The sequence below is a fragment of the Schistocerca nitens genome, chromosome 6 (genome assembly GCF_023898315.1).
Source record: "Schistocerca nitens isolate TAMUIC-IGC-003100 chromosome 6, iqSchNite1.1, whole genome shotgun sequence".
Classification (NCBI taxonomy): domain Eukaryota; kingdom Metazoa; phylum Arthropoda; class Insecta; order Orthoptera; family Acrididae; genus Schistocerca; species Schistocerca nitens.
In genome coordinates, this window is record NC_064619.1 from 306,327,603 (window position 1) to 306,346,700 (window position 19,098).

A 19,098-nucleotide genomic window follows, 5' to 3' on the forward strand; every position below is an offset into this window, starting at 1 on the left:
AAGGCAGATGGTAGTATTCGTTTAGTCTTGGACTCGCGACAAATTAATACCATAATAGAACCCGAAACAGACAGACCGGAACGATTGGAGGAACTCTTACAAAACTTCCATGGAATATCAATCTTCTCATCAGTTGATCTAAAATCGAGTTTCTGGCAGATCGAGCTCCATCCAAATTGCAGACAGTACACAGCCTTTTTAGCATTTGGAAGATGTTACCGGTTTCGTCGTCTACCATTTGGTTTGAACGTTTCATCTGCCGCATTCATTCGGGGGCTGGACGGCATACTAAGCGATAATTTGAAACGTCATGTCACCAGCTATGTGGACGATTTGCTGATCGCGGAGAAATCTTGGGGAGAGCACAATGCGGTCCTCGGTGAACTCCTAGCGACATTCAAGGAATACGGTGTGACTATCAATATCGAAAAATCGAATTTTGGGACGTCCTCTGTGAAATTTCTAGGACATATCATCACGGGTGAGGGCATTGCGCCAAATCCCGAAAAGATCGAAGCGATTGAAAAGTTTCCCATTCCTACGACAAAGAAGCAGTTAAGGGGGTTCTTGGGGATCATAAATTTTTACAACCGCTTTATACATGTCAAAACTCAGAGCAGTCCTCGGTTGCATCAACTTACAGGAAAGAAGATTCCTTGGGAATGGGATGAGGCGGCCGAATCCGAATGGAAAACATTAAAATTCGCATTATTACAAGCACCCATCCTATCACACCCTAATTTAGCTGAAGAGCTTTGCATAGTAACGGACAGTTCATACTCCGGTCTGGGTGTCATGGTGTTCCAAGACTATGTACATGAAGGAAACAGGGTGTGGAAGACAATTGCGTTTGCTAGCAGAGTACTAGCCAAGAGTGAGAGGAATTACTCAGTAACCGAGTTAGAGGCGCTGGCTATTGTATGGGCGTTTGAAAAATTCAGATACCTTCTGTTTGGTCGCCAGACGAAAGTCTACACAGACCACAAGGCACTCGAGTTCTTGATGACTGCAAAGCTTAATCACAGGCGGCTCATTAGGTGGGCATCATATCTACAGCAGTACAACTTTTCGATAGAATATATCCCCGGCAGTCAGAACATTATTGCAGACGCCTTATCACGGTCACCGATCGGATTTGAGCACAACATGGAAGAAGATCTAGAGGAAAATCACTACTGCCTTTACTATATGCAGAAAGTAGCCTTTGAGAATTTTATTACCTGTAGTATGCAGGACATCAAGAAGGAGCAAGACAAGGACCCTGCCCTAGTGTTATTGAAGCAGAAATGGATAGACAGAAGACACGCCACCATCAGGCAGTTCTACCTCTTGCGTAAAGGCATAATTTTCCACCGAAATTATACCAATGACACTGAATGGGGGGTATGCATCCCTGAACACCTAATAAACAAGGTTATATGGCATACTCACCTTAGCTATGGACACTTCGGACCACGCAAGTGCAATCTCAAGCTAAGGACCATGTGTTACTTTCGAAACATGGAGCGTCGAATTCGGAGGGTACTGTCGGTGTGTAAAGACTGCCAAAAGGCGAAGCACACCACTGTGAGCATGCAGGCACCATTATACCCAATCGTACCGACCAAATTAAGACAATTAGCAGCAACAGATTTGATGGGACCTTTGCCAAGAACAAGAAGAGGATATACTTACGTATTAGTGTTTGTTGAACTAACGTCCAAATACGTTACCTTTACGCCACTGAAGAGGGCGACAGGACGAACTGTATCACGAGCCCTCATCCGGGATTTCCTACCACAGGTTGGTCATGTGAGTAGAATCATTTCTGATAACGGGCCACAGTTTAAGTCAAAAACATGGAAGGAGACGTTGCGTCGATGTAAAATTGATCCCATTTTTATATCTTCACACCATCCGAGCTCGAATGCTGCAGAACGGGTTATTAAAGAACTCGGAAACTTGTGCCGGTTGTACTGTAACAAACAGCACACGACATGGGACGTTTTCCTTAAAGACTTCCAGGAGGTGATCAATGAGGCACCCCATGGGATAACAAAATTGGCACCCATTACAGTACTAAAAAACTGGATTCCTAAGGACTTGATAACCAAGGTCGTAAACTTCCCACCAAGGGCGCGAACGCAGCACCAAGCCATAGTGGATTTGGCTCTCAAGAGAATACTGGCTGCAGCAGAGACGTGCCGACAGGGGAGCTCGTCTACGACACTTCCAAGTTGGACAAAAGGTGCTCGTTAAGTCTTTCCGACTTTCGAACAAACAAAAAATGAAATGCCAAAAATTCTATTCTGTTTACAACGGCCCGTACCGTATAAGGAGAGCAGCTCACCACAATGCTTATGAATTGGAGACGCTGAAAGGAAAGAAGTCCATAGGACTCCACCACATATCTCACATAAAGGAGTTCGTAGAATAGTAGTAGTGTAAGAAATGTACATAGTAGAATAGGCAAATATATGAACCTTTGTTCGGGGAACAATAATCGTTACATTAATAGATTAAGATTGCTAAAGTATTAACACGCTGCGTTGTCTTGCATAAGAATTTACTGCTGCTATCCTCTTTTTGTTTATGTTTGCGATCTCCAATGTCGATGGAGTAGGAGACACTACCTTTTCATGAGCAATGTTTTTGTCCTTTCCTATCTGGTGTCCATGTTAAGGGATAAGGATGAGTGATGAGACGTCGCACAAACGGGCACATACAAGAACGTGCTCTTAGAAGCGTTCTGAGAGGTCGTGATACGCTCCATAGCGGCCACAACCAGTTCGTGAGACGTTCATACCAATGCTTGCAGGCACGCATCAGTGCACTGCACGATTGTGGTATATTGCGCGATTTCGAGGGTGAATATGGGCAGTATAGTTTTTGCAGAGCTGCGCCGGTATCGTTGTCTTGCAAGTCGGGGTGAACCTGTGAGCATTTGACTCTAATGGTGCCCTAGACGAGAGAAATGAGGGCATAAAAGCCTACCATGCTAATGTGCTGGTTGGGGATTTAGCGTGCTGCTCGTTTTTGTCACAGATGAATCACCAAGGAATTGTACTTGGATATTCGTGACATACTGTGTAGCTGGCGTGTGTTGGGTGTCTGAATCCTCAACAGGAACCAGTCCTGGCTTGGTCATATTACATTGCTTCTGGAAAGGTGTGCTTTGATCGCGAAAACCGCATCACATAGAGAAGGAAGTTGCAACTATAAATTTATTGTCGTGTATAGCCATGGCTAACCCAGTCTCTGGAGTTTCAGTGAGGCGTAATGAAAACTCGGAGGTCATGTCGTACGGCGCGCACATCACTGTCGTCAATAGCGGCGAGCAGCAAGACACCTCAGCGTAACAGGAACTATGTAAGGGTATTGTATAAGGTAAATAAAAAAAATAAATAAATAAATAAATAAATAAATAAATAAAATAAAATAAATAAATAAATAAATAAAAGGGAAAGTACGATACTAGGATAAGTTAAACTGTAGGATTTAACAATAACTAGATTAATATTGTGGGGGTTTTCTACCACAAGTGTGGCGCGCGCCTGTTGAGTTGCTATTTTTCAGGTCACCAAACCACAGACCCGAGATGGAGGGACGACGGGCGAGCGAAAGTAGCGTAGTTGCATGTTCTTTATAGCACAGTAAAACTTAGACCTGCATAACAACATAATTTAATTAAAAGACGTAGAATGTAGATCGTTGGGATATGGTAGTTAATTCTTGAAGCATGTCTACTGTCGATCTATATAATTAATAGTAATATTAGTGCGGGCCCGCACATTTAGTTGTCCATCCATTACAAAGCATCAGTTATCACACACCATGTACATACTGAGATCGGTCTCTACACATATATCAAAATAAATTATTTCCATGTCTAGATTAGATGTTATAATGATTGCCATAGATTAATAACTATAAAAGTAAAATAAGAGTGTCTGAAATGACAGACCATCAATGTTTCATTATGTAAATTTATTATAACATAGAAGGTCATGGGAAAAAGTTAGGCATAAGACTTTTGTAAGAATTGTACAGATGACGAGGAACGTGGCAATGCAGAGGCCAGCCAGCGCAAAAACAAGAGGTCTTCGGCTACCTGCTAGAGGGCGAGCGTCCCGTCCTACACGCTGACAGTCACCCGGCTGCCTACCTGAGGGATTACACGGGACCCTCGCCCCGCCACAAGCGAAAGTGGGGCTGGCCGTTGACCCTGACACGCGACAGCCTGCTAGCTCTCCGGACGCGGCAGCCGCTTGGAGGGATTCCCTGCGGCAGACCACGTTGTCGTGAGTACACGAAGAACATCACATATCGTGTCAGAACCTGCGCCTCATGTGCCTCAGGACAGAAAGGGACGCTCTATACTCACCTGTTTGGGTTTTTACAACTCACTAGCATTGGCCGATCTGCATACACAAAGCAGTATCGTGCCACACTAACAAATGTATGGTCTCATGTCTTACTTCTCCTCTCTATTAGAGAGCAGTTTTTAACAATAGTCGCTCCTAGTTCGATCCTGTATGGATGACCTCACACACTTGTGGAGTCACTCCACGTGCCATCATCCCTCGTCGAACTGCAATATTGGGAAACATAAAGTTCTGTCCAGCGAGAGAAGAGACCTAGACTAGTGATGTATCCCAACGAGTAGACCTCAGAGACAATTAATCGACGTGAGGAGAGCCTATCACTGTGTCTTCCTACCATACGGCCGTGATCATATGCGTGGGTCTGACTACAATCTCAACAGCGTACTGCAGACACTCCAGAACTCCCTATTGCTGTTGCCACAACGTAGCAACTACAACCGACGTTTAGCCTTATGTGATGTCAGTACAGTGGAATCAGTGAAGTGCCACGGATATTTCTAACAATGTGATTTAGTGCCTCATTCTCAGCACAGTCGTGAACTTTGTGCAATGTGCACGCACAATTTGATGCCCCATGAACCTTGTTTTTTTTGTTTTTCTTAAATTTCTTTCTCTTATGTTGTTTCTGTAATGTATGTTATACCTTGTATGCGTTTGTGTTTTACACTGTAATTCTTATTACAGATTACTGTATTGTTCTCCACATCATGTTTTTTTTGTATTTTGTGTTTATTGTTGTGTGTATGCTAACAGTGTGCCTGAAGTCCCCATAAACTGAAGCAGATACCACCACTGTCATTGTGAATGGACCATCAGTTCAGGGAACATTTTGTAAAGGTTATTCTTGCTGCAGGGAGACAGAATGAATCGGAGGTTGTAACTAGATTCTGAAAACTCACAAAGAGATTGTTAACTTAAATATTATCATGTGTGAGTGAGGTCAGGTTAGTTTAATGATTAAAATTGTTGTAACATCTTGGGCATTTAATTGCGGAGCACTCCAACTCTGATTGTAAAGAATAAACTGCTCCATATTTGGCTCAGATGCCCGGGCCATGTTTAGAGCGTGAATGTCTGCGTGAATCGGTGTTTGGAAGGGGCTCCCTGGGTATGGATGTGTGATGTGAGTGTTAGTGTTCCATATTAAGAAGGTGAAGTTGGCTACATCATAAATAATCCTCCCTCTATGAGTTGCATTTTTCAGTTGCAATGATCTTTTTTATAGAGTGCGGTATGTGGAGTCACTTTGTAAGATTGTTAAGGGCGATTGACTCACTACCTTGCTCCTAAGTGAGCCAACCGCTCACCAATTACAATCTAAAATGGCGTAGGGGCAATGAGAGGTGGCATGAGCCCCCTCTCATATTTCTATCTTACGATTCTCCTCTCTAGTTGCATGCGGTGGAGGGTTGCTTTTCCTTAACACGCGTACTTCCCACGCAGCGTCTCTCGTCACCCGGGTGGGCCGGTGACAGGCGGGCTCTGTGGAACTGGAGAGAGTTAAGCCGACGTGTGTGAGGCAGTCGAGTGAATGCTTTTCAGACGCCGACATTGTCAAGAGACACGCCCGCTGGGGTGTGAAGTAGCGGCTGGGCTAGAGGTTCCGTTACTTCAGAGAAACTTTGCGAAAACACTTTCTGGCGGGCTACCAGCGAGGCGTGGGAATGACTTGTGTACCCACGCAGTTGTGGCGGGAAAATTCCCGCACTTTCTGCAAAATCAGCACAGAAATTGGCGCCAAGAATCTCCATTGGTGGAATGGTAGTGCTCCGGCAATGGAGTGGAATTTCCGCCGGTTTTCGAGTTGCTGATTGGAACGTAACCACGGCCACTGTCGTGGGGGCGGGAATGTTCGGTGTTCGGCCTGTACGGGTGCTCTGAGTAGTCGGCAGTCGCCTTTCGGTCGAGGACGTCGGAGCAACCAGCCCTCGCCTGCGGTACGCCAGATCGTGTTCTGGGAGATAAGAAGACTGTTGGTAATGTACGTCCGCAGCACCGGCAGATAGGGATTTTCCTAGGTGATAATCAGAGCTCAGCAGAGCGCGCCTGTTCATCCTTTTCTAACTTTGTTCAGTTTCGAGTAGCAGCAATTACTATTGGGTTAGCTGTGTGTCTCTCTTGAGATTTGAGTGGAAAGGAATTGGCTCCACATACCACTTCGTCTTAAACCTCACGATCTAAGTTAGGGACAACTTCACCTTTACTGTGTTTGTATGAATCTCCAATTTTAGCCAATTTGATGTTTTATATTTCCTGTGTCTCTTTTACTATTCTGCGTTTAATCTTAATAAATCATATTGTTATTTTGGACAGAACTTTCTTTCTGTTAATCAATAGAGCAACCCTATCATTCCTCACTATGCTAATGAAACCTTTGTTTATTTAACTTATTTATCAAATTAAATTATTGCAGGTGCCAAACTCTCTTCTACTCCACTAGCAGGGTTGATTAGAGTCAGTTCGCGTATTTGTTTTATCCTTGTGCAACAGCAAAAGTCGGAGTTAGAATAGGGGGGGCTTAGAGCATGATTTACACATGTGGATTCTAGTAGAATTTAGTGATAAATACACTACTAGCCCCGGCACCTCGCAAGGTAAACCATATAGTAGAGCCGCATGCAAAAAAAATAAAGGCTGTGGTTTCCCCTTGGTTTCAGCCGTTCACAGTACCAGCACAGCAAGGCCATGTTTTCCAATGTTACAACACCAGATTAGTCAACCATCCAGGCTGTGGCCCCTGCAACTGCTGAAAAGGCTGCTGCTTCTCTTCAGAAACCGTAGATTAGTCTGGTCTTTCCACAGATACACATCCACTGAGGTTCACATTTGGTACGGCTATCTATATCGTTGAGGCACGCAAGTCACCCTTTCCCTGAAAGATCTGCGGGCATATGAGGGATTCCAAGTATGGAAAAGCTGATAATGTGTAATACGTGAATTATCAATCTCATGTTGAGGCAATTACGCCCATTCTTCCTGCAGAGCTGCTCTCAAGTCTTGGAGAGTGGTTTTTGGATACTGACGTGATGCAATGTATCCCAGACGTGCTTTATGGGATTCAAATCGGGAGAGCGAGGAGACCACGCCATGAGTGTAATATCTTCCGTTTCCAAGAAACCATCAACCACCCGTGCTCTACGAGGTCGAGCATTATCGACCAGTACTAAGTCTGGGTCCACAGCACCTCGCAACAGTCGTGCATGAGATCTCAAGATCTGCTCACGGTACCTGACAGCAGTTAAGTCTCGCTGATTCATCCGTCAATTTCATGAAGAAATGATCGAGTGGTCAACATAATCCCCGCCCACACCACTAGGGATCCTCCTCGCCGTCTCTTTTCACAATGTTTGGCTCCAGAAATCGGTTTCAAGTTCCCTCCAGATGATAATACGTTGATAATCACTCTCTAGGCCAATTTGGGACTCATATGTGAAAAGAACACTGGCCCATCGTTCGACCGTTCCTTTGGCATGTCGACAAAATCACTCTAGACGTTCCCTTCTGTGAAGACACGCCAGAGGTAAACAGACAGCAGGTCTCCAACAATAAAGGCCACTCTGCTGAAACCTTCTGTACACCGTTTGCCTCGATGCAATACATCCAGGGGAGACTACGAGGTCAGATGCTAGTTGCAGTGTAGAACTAAGTCAGTACCGTCGCGCCCTGATAGCCAAAGAACGGTCCACTCTTTCTGATATCACACATTGTTGGCCCTGCTCTGGTCTCCGAGATACAGTTACGGTCTGTATAAGTTGTCGCCTCATCCGAGAAACAACAGAACGATTCACAATAAGCCATCGGGTCACATCAGTTTGCGACTAACCTGTCTGTAGGCGTCTTCTCTATGCCATACTGCACCTTCTGTGACTGTGTGCACAGCGATTATGGATGTGGGACTACCCGGCAAACACTACCCTGATTGGTAGGTTCCCCGACGTAATTGTTGACGTGCATGGTTGTTGATCGGAATGCCATCCTCCGTGCAGAACAAGATCGTAACGACGTTCGTTCTTAAGTTTGCATGATTATATTGAGATTTGGATACAGGACGGGGAAATATCAATGTTTTTCTTTAATTTTGGACACCAGTGTATTTCATCACGATACCACCTAATACGTTTGGAAATGTCATCTAACGACGCTAAGAACGCTGAAGTTACAAGCGCCGGCACCTACCAATAGGTCGCCCCTTCGACAGCAAAATTGATTTTGTGCGCTGACGGACTATATGTGGAACGTCTCACAATGTTGTTTGTTATTCAGTTATCACGAGTGATTGCCACGGTCACCAGTGGAACACATGGAGCCAGCTGCTGCAATGAAAGGCCTTGTCTGCTATGAAAGCTATGCTCTGTTCCTAGGTTGATGACGGTTGCGGATACGGGTTCCCATCTGCAGTTTTTCTTCTGTAAGCAAAAAAACATTGGAGATTTTAGAGAGTTCCGGGAGAAAAATACACTGTGGATTGGAATTCTTTGTCCGTAGCTCCATCGTCTCCACTGGCGTTCGCTACAATCACTCGCGATCACTGAATAACAAACGACATTGGAGACGTTCCACCTACGGTCCACCGGCGTACAAAGTCACGTTTGCTGTCGAATGGATGACGTAGTGACAGGCGCCAGCACCTGTAACTTCGACTCCCTGTAGCGGCATTGGATGACGTTTGCGGACACTGGTGCCTATCCTCGATTTGTTCCTCAAGATACTCTCTACAGCCCCTCGGAGTAGCTCGCATCATTTCTGGGGTTCCCTGCATAAAAATCTCCACATTCACAAAACTCTGCACGTACTAAACAAATGCGTAGATCGTATCTAGTCATCTTTTGTGAGCAACAGGCATGTGCCAGTTACTATGTTTAGTATATGCAGTAGTTTTAAATGCAAATGCTTTTATATATCCTTCGAAAAATATGTGCAATCGAAATGCCTAAGGTACTTCCAGTGAATAAACGGTGTGGCTAAGACAGTTTAAAATTTTTAATGCAACATACTTGTTAAATCTCATACTGCATGTTTGCAGATCCTTGATAAAAACAGAAATAAAAATAAAGAAATTGGATTGGACCACAGTAAATAGTCTACCTTAGGAAGATACTTGAACTGCAAAAGTAACCTGCTGTCGGACAATGGAGACCAAGGGATACGGGATCAGACTGACGGAAAGGCAAGCAAATGTGCCGGCTGAAGCGAATGAGTTAAAATGAATGCTCACACACTGACAAGCGCGTCTAAAATAACTTGCTTACAGATGAATTTATCATCTTAATTGAACGCCTTATCCAAGTTTCGTGATCAGAGCCTCAGTTTCTAACGCAGTTATTAATTTCAAGGCAATTTTCACATTGCCTGGAGAAATGAATATTCATCAATTCAGCTGGCGCTGCCTCAACTCTCCACTAATATATTGTAAACTCTTTCTCCGTCAGGAGCTGGGGGTATCACTCATCCAGGTGTGACATTATCTGCCTACGATCGACGTGAAATTGTGGTTGAGCGTGATCAAGATAGACTGTCGTGACACACAACTTCACGGACCTGGCGAAGTAAAGTCAGACCGGAAACCCGAGGTAGCAGCAAGTGTAAGCGGAGCAGTTTCACGTGTGAGCTTTCTATGAACTTGCGATACAGCAGTGCCTATCTTGTTAAGAAGAACGATCTTGTGTTCCACATTGTTCTTCGTAACAGCACAGCCACTGCAGTATCGTATTTATCTGCCGATACCAGGCAGCGACCTTGAATTAGTATGTTCTCCCTTATACGCGAATCATATAATGTGTGTACGAGTACAGGTCTGGCCATGAGTCGTGCACTGATAACCAACGCCATTAAGATGACCGCTCGCGTAAAGCGGAAAATCCGGGTTCGAGTCCCCTTTCGACACAAATTTTTGTCGTTTTCATTCCGTTATACAGCCGATGGTTTTACGAATTCCTAAATGCGAATACATATCATCTATTTCATAATGTCTGCAAGCATACATATTCGAAGGCGCACTGCATAGTTCTTCTTAAAACAGAGGTGGTGCAATATCATATTGATCCGCCGATATCAGGCACCGACGTTCAGTTAAAATGTCCTCCCCTGTAGGGGAATAACATAATGTGTATACGAGTACAACTTGTGGCACAGGAACGACGACATATGGACGTTTCGGTCTGGCCGATTAAGGCAACCGCTCGTGCGTCATTCCCTTCTACATCTAACGGTTGTTCGTATTCACAACTGCGATTACATTGCATGTATCCTATGAAATTAGTGATTTGACAGATAATTATTCAAGAATACTGTAGTAATTATCAGTAACATATGTGTTAACAAACTCTCACAATTATCAGCTATGAAAATTATCAGAGTTTTGATTTAATGAAAACATTTGGTTTGACAAATAAACGATTATTCTGTAGTCTCGAACCGAGATAAAAAAGAAACAACTGGGATTAACAGTAACCAACATTTTACGCTCATGAAAGAGCATGTTTCAACCGTAGCGATTCTTCGAAAGGCGAGGGCTGAGGCTTTTATGTATATAACAACGTCTATCACAATTTATTATATTCATGAGCAACTGAATTAGGAATAGCTGTGGCGTTAGAGGGAGAGAGAGAACTCCCATTGACTCGGAGAATGGAGATGTTCGACAGCGATACTCCATTTTGGCTTGGTCATACGTGGAAACCATTTACACACATACAAATGTGCTTAACGCATTCACAACCTATATAAAAACATTTTATTGTGCACAGGTTTATATGAGAAGTTAGACTCTACAAGTGGTACGTTAGTTGTATATTCCAGACTGATGTGAGTGACACGAAGACTGGAGACCGCAAGCCACTGCCCTAGTTTTCTCTTCCCTCCCTAGAGGTATACCACTTTCTTATTCGTCCTGTTATTACACCCCTGAATAAGAATGCCTACAATCGACTGTACAGTTAAAGGAGACAATAAATGCCTATGGTATGGAGGACTTCGAAAGTAAATTCTAAAAATTCCAGACGGCTATAGGGCAATGAACAAATTACTCACAATATCTAAGCCCTTGGAGAGCTTCGTTCATGAATAGCTGAAAGCCTACCTTAATACCTATAACATCTCCAACAAAAATCCATAAGGCTTCTAAAAACTCCGTAACACAGCACCTGAAGTAATCAAAATGACTGACGACATCAAAATTTTTTTTCAGTCATCTGTCATATGCCGGTTTTGACACGGTCCACCACGAATTCCTCTCCTGTGCCAACCTCTTCATCTCAGAGTAGCACTTGCACCCTACGTCGTCAATTATTTGCTGGGTGTATTCCAACCTATGCCTCCCTCTACAGTCCTTACCCTCTACAGATCCCTCTAATACCTAGCAAGTTATTCCGTGATGTCTTAACAGATGTCGCATCATCCTGTCCTTTCTTCTTGACGATGCTCTCCATATATTCCTTTCCTGACAATTCTGCAGAGAACCTCCTCATTGCTTATCTTATCAGTACTCCCAATTTTCTCCATTGTTCCATAGCATCACATCTCAAATTCGATTCTCTTCTCTTCCCGTTTTCCCATAGTCCATGTTTCACTACCGTAGATTATGTGCTCCAAACGTACATTTTCACAAATTTCTTCCTCAAATTAAGGCTTATGTCCTTTTTCCCGGTGCTAGTCTGCTTTTGATGTCCTCCTTGCTCCGTCCGTGAAAGGTTATTTTGCGGCCTTGGTAGCAGAACTCCTTCACTTCATCTACTTCGTGATCACTAATTCTGATATTCAGTTTGTCGCTATTCTCATTTCTGCTACTTTCCATTACTTTCGTCTCTCTTCGATTTACTCTCAGTCCATATTCTGTACTGATTACAATGTTCATTTCATTCGGCAGATCCTGTAATTCTTCTTCACTTTTACTGAGGATAGCCATGTCATCAGCGAATCTCTTCACTGAAATCCTTTCACCTTGAATTTTAATGCGATTCTTAGATAATTTTTCTATTTCCGTCATGGTGTCGTCAGGAATAAAGCGATCAGCTTAAAACTGTTTCAGTTCAGCAAGACTTTTGATACTGTTACTTTCTATACATTAGCTACGCAAAGGAAACGGCTGAATTTCTCTAACGGTGCGTACTGTGGTTCAATAGTTACTTCAAAAACACATGTCACCGAATCGTCCATGGGTCGGTTACGTATGTAATGTAGCCACTTATCTCTTCATACAGCATTGAATTCTCAAGTTAGGTGAAAAGAACAACACACACAACGTCTGTACCAAAACTAAATCTCCGCATTGGCGACAGCTTTGAGCTACAGGAACCCATAACTGCCCTAAAGCGAACCTACCTGTAGCCTTCTGCAAATCAACACTCAGCAAAATTTTGCGAATTTAAAAGATTGTCTTCTAAAACGGAAATGCTGCAATCGGCCTGTCATTTATGGTACACAGAACAGAATTTTCGAGTTCCTAAGAATAATTACTTTAGTATCTGTCATACTAGTACTTAATATCGTTAGTGATTTAGTTGTGTTTTTGCGTAAGCAAGTTATGAAGTAAAAAAATTCCAAAAGGAATCGGCTCTGGAGGATTTGCGGGAAATACCATCAGCTACATCATAAGCTGACATTTCTAGAATCATAGACCTGTAGAGCGTTGACGAATACAAGTGTACTGATTTCTCGCATTTACCAGAGCTGGTACAAGTTCGTAGGAATTCCTCAAGTCTGCGGATACTTGTTGGGAACTTTAATAATTGTGGAATTGGATGCTAGGTTCGATCGTCCAAATTTCGTGAGTTAAAACACCACGTAGTAATTTTTTATCTCTATTGTTCTGTGTGACAATTTTCCAGCCTAAAATTAAGTTTCTCTTCTTCCTGTCATTTCATATAATAGTTTAAAGTGACTGGTTTAATGTCAATCGAACTGTAGTTGGATCAAAGACCTATCCTTCGGTTAGTTGTTTTAACAAAGTTTCCATATGTTAAAGAGTAATTAATTATGCTGTCAGATGGGACAGGTGAAAGATCTTGTTTAAAGTGAAGACAGATCATTACGCATCTACAACATTTGAGCAAAATTATGCTGTTATTAAGTGACATCGCAGTATTGCCTAAGAATGTTACCTTTGGTATTGTTTACTATGATGTGAATTTCATTTGTCCAGATTCACATGGAAATAGCCAGTAATCAAGGAGACACAATCCAACAATAAATCAAAACTGATATATTGCAAGATTTGCCAACTGCATTAAGATTAGGATTTAACAAACATTATTCGTCACGCTGGTTCCTACACTGCCGTTAATGCGCAACGCTTGTAATTACTCACAGAAAATTCTTGAGAGAATTTTGGGATGTATCTTTCTTATCAGAATAGTTCTTTTATTGACAGACTATTTGTTTTATACCCTCTTAAGGCCGGCGTTGAGGCCATTCCGCCAGTGCCAAAGGGTGTCCCTTCCGCAGAACTGCGTCTCACTTTTTAGTTTCACCAGAAGAATTCGTACGCCAACCCTCTAGAACATTTGAGATGCTTCTTTTCCCCCCTCTGGGACTTCGCTTCCGCCCGCTTTTAGCTGCCTTACGCCTCCACAGACATTCCGCGTCTCCTTGCATAGCAATGGGTAAACATGGTTGTCTCACAGCTTCCTAAATTCTGCTGCTCCAGTCAATTAAAAATTACATAACAGTCAAACCAAATGTTGAATTTAGTTGCGGTTTGCTTCAATAAACTGAAAAATTCAAATTGCAAATTTTGTAATCTATTACACAATAAGATATGCTTTCCCTCAACTTAAGGAATTACGTGATATTATATTTGGATGTGAGACTTGGCAAGAAAATAACTTATCAGCACCATATCTCAAATCGGCAAGCGAACGTACGCCGTCAAGAGGCTGCCATAGTTTAATATTTGGTCCCCAGGTTTTCTCACTGTGTATTAATAGTACGCCAAAGATATGCCCTTAGAACAGCAGCCAAACACTAACCTGACGACGTTTTTCCTTAGCATATTTTACTGCTTCTCGCCACTACTTGTTCTGAGCATCTTGTTATCACCAAATGACTGAATTGTATGTACAAGATGAACCTTTAATGAGGCGGCCTGCACTTCTTTCAAGTATAACGAAATGTTGTATTGATAAACATTGTCACTATGGTACACAGTTTCCTATCCACAGTTCCGGAAGGCCGGGGTGAAAAGAGAGGTTTTTTTTTTTTTCTTACAAACCGAACGAAGAAAAAATGTACGTAATTTACATCAGACGCAGAGATGAGTTCAAAGATATGAAACTAATGTCGATGTGATGCCGGTAACAATAAATTTACAATGCAATCAGTAGCAGACTCTATTTAAATACAGGGTGTAAAGGTGGTAGTGCAGATGTTTTTATATATTTTAGCATAAGATCTACATACATCAGTGTGTTTGCTTTTTTTTCTCTGTGGCAACAGTCTTCACACAAACGCGTCACAAACTTTACGAACTGGTGTTTTCTTCACTGTCGTAATTGCACCCCTAAGTGAACTACGCCTCCACACGTTCATACTTCAAAACCTGACCAGCCAGCCAAGGTAAAATAAACTTTAATAGCTTGCTTTACCACATATACTTGGAGGTAACAACAAATCTCAAAATCCATTCTACTCATAATAGCTATAATTATTATTCTGCAAGTGATTTATAGTCTAGTTTAAAATTGTTCAGTACACCGTCCCCAGTCAGCAACAGAATTATCTCACGTATAACCATTACAAGATCTATGTTTGAGAGGTATTAGCATGAAATTAATAGCCATTTCTGGTATAAGCTGTAAGAAATATATTACTCTTGCATTCTGCTAGCCAGTGTCGCCTCCATATCTGTACAGCACATGCAAAAATGCAATGAAATATATTTTTATTCAGAAATAAATCTTATTCTTAATCTGTGCTACATACAGATTTTAATAGACATAGGGGGTATTTCACAATTGCTATGACTGAAATGTAGAAATTCGAACTGTATTATTTGGATATAGAATCAGTTTGAAGATTGGATCACTTCCAAATGTCTGCCTATCTTACAGAATACATTTCCTGGAAAGGGCATAGCCGCAAATTTTGTAGTGGTTTTAGTAGGTTGTGTTGTTGATAGAATGATGGTGGATGTGTTGTTTTGTATTGATTTTATTTGAAATTTTGTCTTTAGGAGAAGCAATGTAACTATTGTTCCTAGCTACTGTTTTAATGATATTAGTTTTAATTGGTAAATGATGCAATCAGGCAAGCTATTATTTTGTGCCTGTTTACATCATTCACTAAGTATCATTAGTAGCCACGGAGTTCACAAGACCCAACATGGATAAAGTGATACAAATTTCTCACAGTTTTTCTATTTTATGAAGTAGGATCATATGTATCCTATTCTGCATTGATCTAAAATATTCTGTTTTATGATTATCTTTACAGTAAATGTTGTTTACGATTGTATCAATAGTCATTGACTTTATTATGCGCCAAACTGATGTTAGTGATCACTGTTCATAATTTTAATATTCAGAAAATTTGCACTTTTATTATTTTCGTGTTCTGTGATAATGCATGTAGCTAAGCTAATTTTGAAATACATCTGTTTCATTACTTGTGACACTGAACGGAATGACTGAATCATCAACATATCTCTTTTAAAAGATAAGTCTGCCATTAAATAGATAATTTGTTGAAAAAAATTGCTGCTCTAAGTTGTTTATCTCAATTTCGGCTGATAGACCTGCCGGACTGCAACCCATTGCCAGGCCATCATACTGTTTATAAAATGTGTTACTGAAATTGAAATACCTAAGTGATATGGTGAGAGCCGGCTGCTGAGGTCTAGCGGTTCTAGGCGCGCAGTCCGGAACCGTGCGACTGCTACGGTCGCAGGTTCGGATCCTGCCTCGGGCATGGATGTGTGTGATGTACTTAGGTTAGTTAGGTTTAAGTAGTTCTAAGTTCTAGGGGACTTATGACCTCAGCTCTTAAGTCCCATAGTGCTCAGAGCCATTTGAACAATTTTTTTGATATGGTGAGATCCAAAAATTCCATCAATTCATTAATCTCTAACGATTTCAGTCAGTTGGTAGGTATTTTCGATGATATTCCTATGTGGAATTGATTGGAAGTAGTGCATTCACTTTTCTGGTAATTTCATATGCTGGATTGCTAATGTAGTTCACAATGGTTTATGTGAAACAGTCTGGTTAGTGGCTTGCAAATGAAACTGTGGACGTGCAGGGTTCTAAAAGTACAGTCCTGTACTTGAGTGCTTGTGTACAAACAGTTACATTTGTTTAGCACTTTTTTTTAGCTCACATTGATATTTATGCACTGGGATCGAATCTACTTCAGTAACATTATTTCCTTTGAAAAAGCCTAAGAATTTCTTAGTATAAGCTCTTTCCGATTTTATAACTATGGTACTATGTTTATCTGTTTCACATTTTCTGATCGCTCAAGCTGATGTCTCTTATTATTTTAAGTTCTTGACTGTTATGCGGTTGGTTATGTGATAGATGTCTGTCTGTAATATTATTAGCTTTAAAGGTGACTGCATTACTTTCATTTGAATTGATATTTGCTACGTCACATACTGCTTCTGTGTATACAATTAATTTTCTTAGTGTTTCTCTGTTTAGTCTAGGGGTAAGGTTAGGTTTGTGCCCTTTGTTTAAGGGCCTCGTTTCTATTTCTTTAAAGTTAACTTAGTTCCATTTTTGATTGTTATAAGATTTATGCTGACACATATCTCTACTTTCAAATTAGTGGTATCTTTTTTGCATATTTAGGAGTTTTAACTTTTTTTGTGCCTTATTAAAGCACATTGCTCGTCTTTGATAGATAAATAGCGAATTCCATTCCTGAGGAGAGTAAATTGCAAGGGAGGAGAGGGGTCAAGCTATTCCCAAGCTGATAACTGTATACCTGCCTCTTTAGATCCTTCTTTACATAAAGTGCTCTGATTTCATTCTTAATCAGCTGACAGCTTTATTTCGTATGTACTTTTCCAGGACTTTCCGGAGACAGGCATAGCACCAAAATCTGGAGTGTGTACTGCCTAATCAGAATCGAGGTATACGAGCAAGCAAGCTCCAGGAAAGGGATGAAGACTAGATGCATGTCATTAAGAAGGGTATACTTAAGTATGAAGCCAGATCTTCTCATTACTGTAGAAATAAAGTTAAACGCTCGTATCTCCTGCAAGGGTTGAATCTTGTAAAAATTCATGAAAGGTGAAATGCTTCTCCAATTAAAAAAGGGTTGTCGGATTATCTTTCAACGCATAAAACGGTGTTCTGGAAATGTTTCAACCTGAGCTTTGGAAATCCTCCAACTGATAGTTGCTGCGCTTGTACACAATTTGTTGTACAGTTAAAATCAACTCAAAATTTGGAACTAAATATTAATATAGGAAGAAATTATAGGTCTCATGAAGTAAATGCAGTAAGATCTTTCATAACTTTAAACGACAATGAAAATAATAATGTTACAATTTGTTTTGACTGTCAGCAAAATCAACCATTACCCAAACTGTCTATAGGAGAAATATATTACTTCACACAGATTTGGTTGTATGACTACACGTTTTTAAAATACAAAAGAAAGTACCTGAAGTAGTTAGTTCCATATGGCTTGAGACTGATTCAGGACAGGCGAAAAAAAAAACTGATGTGAGACTATTTACATTCTTTACAGCAAGATCTAATCAAAGAAAGTGCAGAAAATCTTACTCTCAGATTATTTTCTGCTTCTCGTGTCTCTCGAAACAAGGACTCCACAATGATGGCAATACCTATGAACTACATTGAAACCTCAGACGTATTTAAAGGAATTAAGAATTATTTCCCAATACATGGCCATTCCTATTTGCCTCCTGAAATGGTTTCGGCCTTATTGAAAAAGAACTAAAAAAATTACTCTGGCCTCAGAATATTACGACATTTGCATATAGTAAAGCTATTAAATCAGTCTACAGCAGTGTAATGACTCAGGCAGGAATACTACATTGTGGAAGAAGACTTAAGACCAAGGCACAATTCCTTTTTCTAAATACTCATTTCGCTTCACCAATAGCAGTTGAGGTGCTGAAACCTGAAAGATAAGTAATTCAGTAATGCTTGAAGAACCTCAACTTCCATCAGCGAATCACTTAAGTAAAAATAAATGTAATGGCGTGAAGAAATTTATGTCATACTCTGAAAATGATTAAGTAAAGACGAAGAATTCTAGCCCAAAATACGACAAGGGAAAGCTAATGATACTGAAGACAAAATCCTGGATTATAAAGAATCTTTGCTTTAAAGAGGACTGTGTTTCATTATTGTTTAAGATTATACATAGCGTTACATCTAAATATTGTTTCAAAACATGTACTACTGCTTTAGTTCTCATTTAAACGTGTCAGTATAGGTTTCATAGTAAGTTTATGATGTGAGAAACAGATTTTGTTACTGTGGAAACGTCTGTACATTTATTAACTCAAAAGAAAAATATAAATTTACTAATACATTGTTAACTTCTTACTCTGATATTGTCTACAAAACATAACATACTTAAGAGCCCACTGAATTTAGATGCTTACAAAGTGTATTTATAGCACCTAACTTAATGAAATATGGAAGATGCATGCATGAAAAAGTGTATATGATGAGCTTCGTAAACATTTCTAATTTGTAATTTTTTTCACAATAATGGCTGTTAGACATGAACTTTATTTTTTCACCAGTTCCTATCTACTTAG